Genomic DNA, 12,719 nt, shown 5'->3' with positions numbered 1-12,719 from the left:
CACGCAGGGAGTGAGCTTGGGTGGGGGAGCAGTCAGACCTGGGCGTGGTGACCTGGGAAAATCCGCGTCCCTCGGGCTCCACTGTCTCTGAGGCCCCTCCCAGGAGAAGACGGCTCTGGGGAACAGTGGAGGCATGGCTCCTCTTGATCCCTGGGCAAGTTGTTTTTTAAAAACGGAGTGGCCGGCGCCGCGGCTCACTAGGCTAATCCTCCGCCTTGCGGCGCCGGCACACCGGGTTCTAGTCCTGGTCGAGGTGCCAGTTCTGTCCCGGCTGCCCCTCTTCCAGGCCAGCTCTCTGCTGTGGCCAGGGAGTGCAGTGGAGGATGGCTCAAGTGCTTGGGCCCTGCACCCCATGGGAGACCAGGAGGAAGCACCTGGCTCCTGGCTTCGGATCAGCGCGGTGCACCGGCCGTAGCGCGCCAGCCGCGGTGGCCATTGGAGGGTGAACCATCGGCAAAGGAAGACCTTTCTCTCTGTCTCTCTCTCACTGTCCACTCTGTCAAAAAATTAAAAAAAAAAAAAAAAAAAAGAAGTGATAGGGCTGGCGCCGTGGCTCAACAGGCTAATCCTCCGCCGCCTAGCGGCGCGGGCACCCCGGGTTCTAGTCCCAGTCAGGGCGCCGGATTCTGTCCCGGTTGCCCCTCTTCCAGGCCAGCTCTCTGCTGTGGCCCGGGAGTGCAGTGGAGGATGGCCCAAGTGCTTGGGCCCTACACCCCATGGGAGACCAGGAGAAGCACCTGGCTCCTGCCTTCGGATCAGCGTGGTGTGCCGGCCGCAGCGCGCTGGCCGCGGCGGCATTTAAGGATAAACCAATGGCAAAGGAAGACCTGTCTGTCTCTCTCTCTCTCACTGTCCACTCTGCCTGTCAAAAAAAAAAAAAAAATAGCGAGGTATGGATAGAGGCCTCCCACCCGCTGGTTCACTCCCCAAATGACTGCAATGGCTGGGGCTGGTGCAGGCCAAAGCCAGGAGCTTGGAGATCCAGCTGAGTCTCCCATATAGGTGGCAGGGGCCCAGGTGCTTGGGCCAGCACTGTGGCGTAGTGGGTAAAGCCACTGCTGGCAGCGCCTGCATCCCATGTGGGCACCATATGTGTGTCCTGGCTGCTCCCCTTCCAGTCCAGCTCTCTGCCGATGAGCTGGGGAAAACATGGAGGATGGCCAAAGTGTGTGCAGTCCTGCTACCCACACAGGAGAGACCTGGGTGAAGCTCCTTCTGTGACCTGGCCTGGCATGGCCTTTATGGGCATCTGGGGAATGAGCCATCGGATGGAACATCTCTGCCTGTCTTGTCTCTATAGCGCTCACTTTTAATATATATATATATACACACACACACACACACACACGCATGCATATATATATATATAAATTTTTTTTTTTTTTTAAAGACTTGAACTAGCACTCTGATGTGGGGTATTGGTGTTGCAGGCAGCAGCTTAGCTCACCATGCCACAATGCTGGCCCCTAGTTAGTCAGTTTCTAGGCCTGGGTAGAGGGTTATAGCTTCACATGAAAGCTGGGTCAGGTTCCTGTTCCGTATGTGCCCAGTGTGGTGGCAGGTGTCACTAAGTCTTAGATGCCGTGGTTCTTTGCACTTAAAACTACTCAGAAGTGAACTCTTGGCTTCCTTCTCATGGCCGGCAACCTTTAGTGGTGTGGGCCGAGCTCTGAGCAGCCTGCTGACGGCCAGACCGTGCTCCCGGTGGGAATCGCAGCCCTGGCACTTGGGCGGGGGCGGCATTCTGGGTGCCTAAGCACAGAGCGAGAGTGCAGGAGCAGTGCCAGGGTGAGGGCCCACCCTCCTGTGAGCCTGTGCCCGCTCCAGCGGCCGGGGCAGGGCACCGGCTCGCACGGGGGAGGGAGATACCATTTCGCTTTTCTGAGAAGTTTTAAGACACGTTTCAGGAATGATGGCACCGTGTGGACGGGTGGACGCACGCGCCGGTGTTAGCTGATTGGTCACTCAGGACATTGAGGCAGCAGAGTGGTGTAGAACCAGGTGTCTCTCCCGTAACCCACTGTCTGCCCTCGAGGGCAGGGAGTGCTGCCCACAGCTGTGGCTGAGCCTGAGCGCGGGAGCTCCTACAGTCAGAGAAGCAGATCGGGTGCCTCAGGACTGGGCACTGTCGCTAGTGTCCGCCCCAACAGGTCTTGGGACCCCTTAGCACGACTCGAGAAGAGCTCGTGTGTAAGTGGAGGGGCAGGGGCCGGGGCGGGCGGCTGCTGTGGCCGAAGGTTGGCCCCTTTAAGAACCAGTGCCTGCCAACAGATCGTACAGCTGCTGGCTGTGCGCTGGGATGATGACCTTTTAGGCTCTTAGAATGAGATTACCCTCGTGCACCTGACACCATGACCCTTCTGAGATTTCCATAGAAGGGCAAGGAGGTGGGGGGTCCTCACTTTGAATAGCTGTTAAGCCCCGCCCTGCAGAAGGCGAGCCCTGAACCACTGCAGTGATTGTAGCTCTTCTCTCCCGCGTGCCTGCGCCTGCACGGCAGTGTGCACTTCCCCTTTACCGGAATCCTGATCCTCTGCTTGCCTCTCCTTGATCAACTTCTGTTCACTCAAACCGGGACCAAGCCTAGCAAGGGGCCAACTTTTTTTTTTAATTTATTTATTTGAAAGTGAGGAGAGGTAGAGAGAGAGGTCTTCCATCCACTGGTTCACTCTCCAGATGGCCGCAACAGCCGGAGCTGTGCCGATCCGAAGCCAGGAGCTGCTTCTGGGTCTCCCACACGGGTGCAGGGGCCCAAGGACTTGGACCATCTTCTACTGCTTTCCCAGGCCACAGCAGAGAGCTGGGTCGGAAGTGGAGCAGCTGGGACTTGAACCGGCACCCATATGGGATGCCGGCACTGCAGGCAGTAGCTTCACCTGCTATGCCAGCCTTTAACAGCAACAACTTAGGAGCTAGGAATCAGGGGTTGGACATGGGGCACAGTGTTAAACGCTGTCTGGGATGTATCCCATGTGGGAGTCCCAGCTCTGTTTTGGATTCCAGCCTCAAGCTAATGTACAGCCTTGGGAGGCAGCAGGGGATGGGTGGAGTACCTGTGAGGGAACCCCAGAGGCAGTTCTGGGCTCCTGGCTTTGGCCTGGCCCAACCCTGGCTGTTGTGGCCATTTGAAGAGTGAGCCAGTAGGTGGAAGATCTCTCTCTTGCTCTGCCTTTCAAATAATAAATAAAAAGTTCAAAAATAACTGATAGCAGAAAGCAGTGAAATTCCAGGCAGACGAACAGGGAGGGGAGTGGTTTTGAGAGCTGGGGGCATCCGTGGAGCGGAGTCCTCCCTTCCAAGAGCTGTGGGGGTGGAGTAGAGGTGCGCTCAGGCCGGGGGCTGGTAGCCGCAGCTAGGTTGCTGTGCAGAGGGAGCGTAGTCCCCCGTGCTATTTCTGTGTGATGACCACATGCCCTGGCCTCCGCCCTGGTCAGCTGAAGCTGCAAGTGGACTCAACACAGGGTGTGACCGGAGTGGCTGACGATGGCAGCTCGGTTCCCGAAGCGAGGCTTGGAGGGGCGGCCTGAAGACCAGCTGGGTAACCCCCGTCCTCTGGTTCTGCGAGCTGACATTCTGTGGGCACCAGCCCTGGCGGAATGTTCCAGAAATTGGTGGCGCAGCTCTTAAGCCTGCTGGTGCCCACTTCCAGTGAGGGCGTGGATAAATTGGTTCCATCTGAAGAGCCGTGAGCCCCGCCTCTCAGGAGCCACTGTCAGTGAGGAACCAGGTGAGGGGGTGGCTGGGGGAGGCCCAGTTAAACAGGGCCCTGAAGCAGCCCTGAGCTCTCCATAGTAGGAGAGGGGCGTCAGCAGGGATTTGAGGAACATGATTTTTTGGTTACGTGTGTGTGTGTTTTGATGTTTACCCATTTTTATTTGAAAGGCAGGGAAACAGAGAAACCTTCCATCTGCTGGCTCATTTCCCAAAGGTCTCCCAACAGCCCGGGCCAGCCAAGCCAAAGCCAGGAGTCGGGAACTCCATCTGGGCCTTCTACGCAGGTGGCCGGGGACCCCCCGTCGTCATCTGCCGCCTCCCAGAGTGGGCATTAGCAGGAAGCTGGATTGGAAGCAGAGTAGTTGAGCCCTTTCTAGAGAATTTACAAAGAAAAAAAAAAAGCTTTAGTGTGGTGGGACTTTAGGGCAGTATGTGGCCAACAAACTTCAAGTGTTTACCTTTGCTGCAGGGCTGCTGGGGCCTGGTTAATTAATTGCCCATCCTGCCTGTCACCCGGCCACCCATTCCTCCTCCCTTTTTGGAAGTCTGACCCCTGCTCCTGCTCACGAAGTCACAGAAGTTTGTTTTGAGGTTTTAAACACACATACATGAAGTCAGTAGCTCCAACAAGTTCTTTTTTTTTTTTTTTTTTTAATGGTATATCAGTACAGGGCACTATATTTTTTTATTATTTTTTTTGGACAGGCAGAGTGGACAGTGAGAGAGAGAGAGACAGAGAAAGGTCTTCCTTTGCCGTTGGTTCACCCTCCAATGGCCACTGTGGCCGGCGCACTGCGCTGATCCCAAGGCAGGAACCAGGTGCTTCTCCTGGTCTCCCATGGGGTGCAGGGCCCAAGGACTTGGGATATCCTCCACTGCACTCCCGGGCCACAGCAGAGAGCTGGCCTGGGAGAGGGGCAACCGGGACAGAATCCAGTGCCCTGACCGGGACTAGAACCTGGTGTGCCGGCGCCGCAAGGTGGAGGATTAGCCTGTTGAGCCACGGCACCGGCCAAGTTCCTCTCGAATTAGGATACTGAACCCCATTGAAAGGGTAACAAGGTGGTATCCGCACTGTGCTGTCACCCTGTTTTTTCCCCTTAAGATTTATTTGAAAGTCCAAGTTACAGCCAGAGGGAGAGAGAGGTCTTCCATCTGCTGCTGGTTCACTCCCAAATGGCTGCAAAGGCCAGGACTGAGCCAGGCCAGAGCCAGGAGCTTCATCCAGGTCTCCCCTGTGGGTGGCAGGGGCCCAAGCACGGGGGCTGTCCTCTGCTGCTTTCCCAGGCGCATTAGCAGGGAGCTGGGTCGGAAGTGGAGCAGCCGGGACTTGAACTGGCGTCCATGTGGGATGTCGGCACTGCAGGCAGCTCCTTGACCTGCTGGGCCCACAGCGCTGGTCCCTGTTCCATCTCATTTCTGCTCAAAATAAGGACGTCGTCAAAAGTCCATATAACCCCAGGCAACAATAGATCCCTAAATCCCATATGCAGGTTTCTTGGCTCTAACGCCCACGCGCCCGCAGCCAGGGTGTAACTGAGCGGCTTAAGTTCCTTGCTCCTCCTGGGGGACAGGGCTCCCCGTCTTTCACAAGAACCACGTTCTGGGTTTTGGAAGAAGACCTCGCCTGCATGGAAGTCCGAAAGAGTCGGTGTGCCCATTTGAGACTCCCCTTCAGGTTTTGTCCAAACTGCTGCTTCTAAGCACTCCTGCCTGGGGACCTTATGGCTCGGAGGGGCTGGGGAGGGGGCAGGGGCAGGGGCAGGGGCAGGTGGGCGACAGCCCAAGCCCATCCCTCCCGGCTTCAGCACCCGAGGTCACACCTGCGACCCCCCCCCCCCCCCCCGTCACCACGCGCATCCTCCCGGGTGTGCAAGGTTCTGGATCTGGGCGCGGGGCTGTGACCACCGCTCCGCCCACCCTGTCACCACGTGCTCCCTCCCAGGTGTGCAAGCTCCTGGTGCTGGGCGCGGGGCTGCGACCACCGCTCCGCCCACCCCACCCCCCGTCACCACGTGCTTCCTCCCGGGTGTGCAAGGTCCTGGTGCTGGGTGCGGGGCTGCGACCACCGCTCCGCCCACCCCACCACCCTGTCACCACGTGCTCCCTCCCGGGTGTGCAAGGTGCTGGATCTGGGCTCGGGGCTGCGACCACTGCTCCGGCCCCCGGCCCTCAGGCGCCAGCGGTAAGGCCCCCTGCTGTCCCCTGGCGGGCGCCGCCGCCTCCCCGCTCCCAGACCCCGTGTGCCTGCGGACTGGGTTTCCCTCAAGCCTTCTACGTCACACGGCCGGGCGCAGACCCCAGCCCATCTCGGAGCTCCGCGGACGGGCTCGTCTCCGCGTTACCCTCCCTGCCCCAAACGCCTGGGCCCCGGGCAAACGGGTTTGCAGCCTTCATTCCCTGTCCCGCGGGCTCTGACGCGCGTGGGCACCCCTCTCGGCCCCGGCGTCCGAGACCCAGCCCCGGGGCAGCCGGGGTCCGTCCTGAGGCCCGGATGTGAGCCGGGCGCGGCCGCCGCCGCTCTCCACAGCCCCGCCCCGCCGCGCACGGCGAGAACCAATCACAGGCCAGTCTGTCCCCTCGCAGCCAATGGCTGGCCTGTTGCTAGGGCTTGGGACGCTGCCCCGGCGCCGGATTCGTTCTCCTCTCGGCGGAGCTGTTTTCCCGCGCAGTCTCCTCTTTCTCCGTGGTCCGCTCCGGACGGCCTGTGGACGCCTGGTCCCGGGAGGGCTGAGGCCCTTTGGCCGCCGCCGCCCCCTCCAAACCATGGCCAGAGCCCGTTTTCTGCGTTACTCCCACGCCGCAGAGGCGGGAACCGGGGCTCCGTGCCCTTTGCGCCCCCACCCGCGCCACTGTTGAGGCTCCCAAGGCGGGGGACCCCTGGGCCCTAAGGGACCTGGGGCCTGTCTGGCATTCAAGGCCCTCCACAGCCAGACCCCAGCCTGCCTGTCCAGCGTGCCCCAGGTGACTGCCCCAGGTGTCTCCCTGTGCCTCCGGGGCCCCCTGCTGGGATGCCCCTTCCTCCAGGCTCCTGGGCCTAACTTTATTATTATTATTAAAGATTTATTTATTTGAAAGAGTTACACAGAGAGAAGGAAGCAGAGAGAGAGGTCTTCCATCCGCTGGTCACTCCCCAAATGGCCACAACGGCCAGAGCTGTGCTGATCCGAAGCCAGGAGCTTCTTCCTGGTCTCCCACGTGGGTGCAGGGGCCCAAGGACTTGCGCCATCTTCTACTGCTTTCCCAGGCCACAGCAGAGAGCTGGATCAGAAGTGGAGCGGCCGGGACTCGAACCGGTGCCCATGTGGGATGCTGGCACTGCAGGTGGTGGCTTTGCATCTGTGAAATGGAAATGGCCCAGCCCGCTCTACACAAATGCCTACCGCTGATTGGCGCCAAGCGGCGGTGCCAGGCCCAGTTCTGAAGACTGGTCCCATGGTGATTCACAGAACTGGCTTCACCCTAGGTCACCCAGCTACAAAGTACCTTGGTGGGGATTGGAAACCCAGGCAGCTCCACGTGGGTGTCCACAAGCAGAGCCACAGCCCTCTACTGCCTCCCTGTGGCCGAGGGCTGCTGGACACTTTAATAAGCTACGTGATTGACAGTGAGCAGATGCCATAGGGCAGGTCAGTGGCAGGGTCGCCAGTTGGCACCCAAGGAGTGGGCTGGGGTCCTCGTGCCGGCTTGAGAGCCCTGGAGACTGCACGGTCCCAGGCATAGTACTGGGCCGAGGCAAAGCAGGTGCAGAGTTGGGGAGGGGGTTCTCAATGTTTTCCCTAAGACTGAGTCTCTTGTCCCCATTTCTACTCGTGGCTTGGCAGGACCTCATGCTTGGGCAGAGATACCAGAAGGGGCGGGCAGCATCGGGGTTCCCTGGAGGCCTGGGTACAGCACCCGGGGGCGCTCACTCGCTGTCCCGTCTGAGCCTGGGAGGGCGGGGCAGAAGCAATGTCCTATGACATCCTGCAGGGGGCAGTGTTAGCGCTTGCCTGGGCACCACTCCGTGCCTGGTGCAGGTGGAGCCAGGCCTCCTGCTGGACTTGGCCACCTGCTTCCGGAGGACCACCCTGCTCTGGGGCCCCAGGGGTCTGAGGCCCATAGGGAGTGAGGAGGGGGTGCTGGGAGAGTGGAGGGGGCTTGGCCAGGGTTCAGGGACCCCCCCGATCCAGTGACCAGTGATGGAATGACGCAGCTGTCCCGTGTCCCCCAGACTGCCGCCGTCCCTAAGAGGACCTGCGGGAACTCTCCTTGTGCAGGGAGAAACGGGTTCCCGAGTGCCTTGGGGGGTCAGGGGCCAGGCTGAGGGCCGCCTGCCCAGGGCCCCGCTCCTGTTCCCAGCAGCCCCCCCGGGACTTGGGACTTCCTCCCGTTGTTCTGAGCCCTGGGTAAGCCCAGCTTTCCGGATTCTCCCCCTGCCCCCCAGATACCCAGCCTGCAGCTGGGTCTGATGACCGGTGGAGGCCGACCAGGCCCCTCAGGATGGAAACTGGACAGACCCCAAGCCCTGCCCCAAGGCTGCTTCCTGAACCTGCTCCGTGCCTTCCTGGTGGGCTGTGCCTTGTGCAGCCCTGAGGGGGGTGGGGAGGGGCAGGGAGGCAGACTTCCTGCATGTTGGTGTTGCCCTCACCGCTACCTCGGGCTGGCAGGGCGGGGGCCCAGGTCAGGAGGCGTCCCAGGTTGGCTGGTGTCCCGGATGGGAAGGAAGGCAAGGAGGGGCCGGTATGGGCGCTTGGCAGAGAAGGTTTAAGTTCACTTGTTTTCCTTGCGAAGGGCCAGTCATTTTAGTCTAGGAAATAAACTAACAATGGACAGTTGGGCAGAAAAAAAAAATAAAGTATTCCGTGCATAAGCACACGAATTACACACACACACACACACACACACTATGGGACTCAAAGATGGGCCAGAGGGGCCGGTGCTGTGGCGTACTGGGCTAACCCTCTGCCTGCCGCACCCACATCCCATATGGGTGCCGCTTCGAGTCCCAGCTGCCCCTCTTCCGATCCAGCTCTTTGCTATGTGCCTGGGAAAGCTACAGGAAGATGGCCCAAATGCTTGGGCCCCTGCACCCATGTGGGAGACCCGGAAGAGGCTCCTGGCTCCAGATCGGCCCAGCTCTGGCCGTTGTGGCCATCTGGGAAGTGAACCAGCAGATGGAAGACCTCTCCCTGTGTCTCTCTCTGTGACTGCCTCTCAAATAAATAAAATCTTAAAAAAACAAAGACCGACAGGACAGGTTAGCTTGTCTATAGCTAAGCACAGCACAGGGGCTTGAGCCGGAGGAAGGGAGGTGGCAAAGACTAAGGCTGGCTGGGGAGAGGAGGTGCCCAGGGAACAGGACCTACAGGATCTGTCTTGTGAGGTAGATGAAGTCACCCAGTGACAGTCACTTGTCCCGTCCTCTGTTGGGGCCAGGTGTCAGATCCCCAAGCTCTGTTTCCTGTGGGAAGATATTGCCTAGGAAAGCCTGGCCCGCACCTGCTGTTTGCTCACGCAGATGGATGGAGGTTTCTCCTTTTAAAAAAGAACAGCTTTTCAGAGCCGCTCCTGTGTGCAAAAATCTGCCGTTTCTCCAAGAAACCGATTCCGAATACGCCAAAGAAATCTATTTGGGGCAGGGCGTTTTGCACTGGCGTCTGCTTCCCCCAGGGTCCTCAGTCAGGGTCTTTGTCTCTGCCTGGGAGCTGCGAGGCCTGGCTGAGTACCATGCTGGCCAGGGAAGCAGGCGTTCCCAGACCTGAAGCCGGGCAGCCCTTCCGCCCAGGATCCAGAGCTGGCTCTCATGAGCCAAGCCTGGGAGTCCTGACATTTTTCATGCTGCCAGCTCTCTCTGCACCGACTGGCAGATGAGAGAGTGTCTCTTCCGAGAAGCCCACGGGAATACGGCTGCTCCTTGGGAGGCACAGTGGGGTCCAGCCGGCTGGGTAGAAGCGGGGACGCACAAACCAGCGCCTGCCATTCAGAGCACAGCGCTGGGGGCGGAGTGACTGCTCACGCGTGGGTCTCCCCCGCCGTGGGACCCTGTGTTGCTCAAGGCTGACACACGTCAGACTCACTCCAATCCCGGGCTGCAGGGCCGCATGGTGCCCTGATCCATCTTCACCTGCTGAGTGACCCTGGGCAGGTGCAGTCCCTGTCAGGGCCGTGGTTTGCTGAGATCGGGTCACCTGGATTCTGGGCATGGAACCTTCCCAAGGGATCCAAGGCCTGGGCCTTGACACGGAGGGGGCGCCTTGTTCTGGTTCGCTCTGGACATGACCGGCGCAGGGCTCTGGAAGCTGCCTGTGCTGCTGCCCCCCCCCCCAATCGGATGTGCCCTTCAGAAGAGCTTCCAGAGAAAGGTCCCCCACCTTCCTGGGGTCCACTTCCCTGGGAAGGCAGCAACAGGGCGGGGCCTAGCCCCAATTGCCTGGGGCCAGAGCCACACTGGCTAAGACCAGCTCAGCCTCCCCACTGCCCTCAACCCTGCAGCTTCCTCCTGCCCCTTTGGGCGGTGGGCGGTGGTCCTGACCTCAGCCCGTGGGGGGCCAGTGTGTGCCTGTGGGCGTGGGCTGGGTGGGACGGTATGGGGGGATGTCTATGAGAAAGCCATAGACAGGCTCCCCCCTTCCCCGCGAGCCTGGCGCCTGCCCTGCCCTCGGCTCTGCCAGGGTGGCTGCCGAGAGACTAGAGGGTCTGGGACTTTTCAACCCTACGGTAGTGCCTGTGGGCCCAGCATGGGGCGGGGGCCTCTGGAGCTCCCCCAATGAGGACTGTAGCTGCCCGTCCCATAGCAGGAGAGACGAGGAGACCTGGAAGTCATCCGCTCCCCAGTCTGTCCTGGCTCGCAGGTTGTGACGTCAGCAGCCTCTCCCCTCCCCTGCCCCCCGGCCCCGCCATGGGCAAAGGCTCGGTGACTTGACAGAGGGAGCAGACTCCGTCCCCTGTCCCCCGCCGCCCTACATGCAGACTGGCACCCGCCCTGGCAACCCCCCTCCTCATGGCAGGTAGCACAGGAGCCCCAGTTCTCTGCTCACCCACTCCCAGCCACTGTTCCGGGAGTTTTTCTAAAGCAGGGATCTGGCCTGGACCCTCTGCTAAGAGCTTCTAACCCCCAAAGGGAAGCCACCCAGCACAGAGGTCACACACTCCTGTCTGTCTCCCGGCCCTGGTCCTCTGTCACTGCCGTTCCACGCCCCCTCACCAGGAGGGACTTGCTCTGACCGGCTGGGTGCTGGGCCCACAGGAGGTGCCAATGGGGGAAGGGACAGGTGGGTTGGGCACCCCCAGACCCTTGGGGAGCCAGAGCCAGTGAGGGCCACCGCTCCAGGGACTGAACTTGGCAGCCGTTGCCATCAGCCAGGAGCATGGAGCTTTGCCCCGTGGATGCTGTTAGGCTGAGAGGTGCTGCCACTCATGGAGTCATGGGTCAAGGTCAACGTCTCCGTCCCCGGACCGGAAGCACATCAGAGGGCTTTAGGGACAGACCCAGGCCGGGCTGGGGAGTGCCGGAAGTGCCCCTGGAGACCAAGCAAGGCCTCGCTCAGTGCTAGACGCTCTCAACCAAGACCCCACATCCTCCAGGCTGAGCTGTGAGCGCAGGGCGGCCCAGCCTGGACTTGCCGTTGGCTTTCTCCTCCTCCCACTGGGCACCTGCCTCAGTTTCCCCACCTCCTTGTTTTGTTTCCTGGGCCTTGGCGCCCCCAGAGGATGCCCAGAGCCTCCAAGCCCTTGGACTCGCCCACCGTGGCACCTACAGAACCCAAGCTGCTGACCCTCACCCACTCCAGGCCATGGCCAGGAGTGTGGGCCTGAGACCCCTGGCAGCTCTTTGCCCCCTGGGTCCCCAGAGCAGCCCTAAACGCCAGGCTCAGCTGCATCGCTGCCCTCCCCTGACTGTGGCCACCTGCGTGTCCCCTCCCGGCCCCTCCAGGACTGGGACTTTGAGACATGCTGTTCCCAGTTGTTAAGCTGGAGTAATTGTAGCTCTTCTGTGAGGATTACCCTGTAGGGGCACCGTGGGGCAGGCTCACCCACCGCCAACTGCCGTGCAGCCACGCCCCGGAGGCCTGGGCGTTTCTGGTGCCAGCGGCAAGGGAACTGGCCAGCAGAGCCAGGGTGCGAGCTGGCACCCATGGGAGTGTGGGGGCCGTGGGGAGGAGGGGTGGCAGGCTGAGCCACCTGGACTTGAGACTTGAAGGGCGGGCAGCCGAGGCCACGCCCGGGCCGCTGGCCAGGCAGACACAATTCTTGCCTCCGGTGTTTATTTCCCTGTTGGCTGCCCTCCGGGTCCAGCCAGCCTCAGAGGGCTCTGGTTTCAGACGTGGGCATTGTAACGGGAGCTGTGTGTGTGTGTGGGGTGTGTTCCAGGAGCAGCAGCCCTGGGAAAGGAGGGCGGAGGATATGGAAAACAGTGGGCGTGTCCGCCCACACCTCCAGCCGGGAGACCTCGAAGGTACCATGCTGGGTCCCTGAAGTTCCTGCGGACTGAGACTGGACTCCAAAGCCCCCGTTGGCTTCCTGCCTCTTTCAGATCCGTCGGGACCCTCTCCTTAAGCCTGGGGAAGAGGCTAGCAGGGAGGGCCAGGCAGAAGAGGGAGAGGGCTGAGGGGGTGTGGCTGTTCCCACCCGGGCAAGTCCCCACAGCTCTGCTTAAAGATCACAACACCTGGGCCACACCCCCTTCACCCTGTGCACGGTGCCCAGGGGCAGAGCCCAACCCACACCAAGGGGCTGCCCAGGTGGGCTCAGTCACCTGGAATTGCTGGCTTCACAGAGGGTCTGGGAGCTCCAGGCAAGCGCCCCACCCCCCACTCCTGCTCCGTTCCCCCTCCCCTGGGAGAGGTGCGTCTCCTGGTTTTGCAGACTCCCACACCTGGCCCTTTAAGTGTTAACTGCCTGGTTGCTATCATTGCCCTTCTCCAGGGACAAGAGACCCCCTAGGGTCATCTACCCCTCTGTGCCAAAATGAGGCCATGTGACCCGCCCCTCCCCCCTCCAAACACCAGGGTCCCAGGCAGGAG

Source organism: Lepus europaeus, chromosome 21 (assembly GCF_033115175.1).
Source record: "Lepus europaeus isolate LE1 chromosome 21, mLepTim1.pri, whole genome shotgun sequence".
Classification (NCBI taxonomy): domain Eukaryota; kingdom Metazoa; phylum Chordata; class Mammalia; order Lagomorpha; family Leporidae; genus Lepus; species Lepus europaeus.
Note: the sequence above shows the minus strand (reverse complement) of the source record.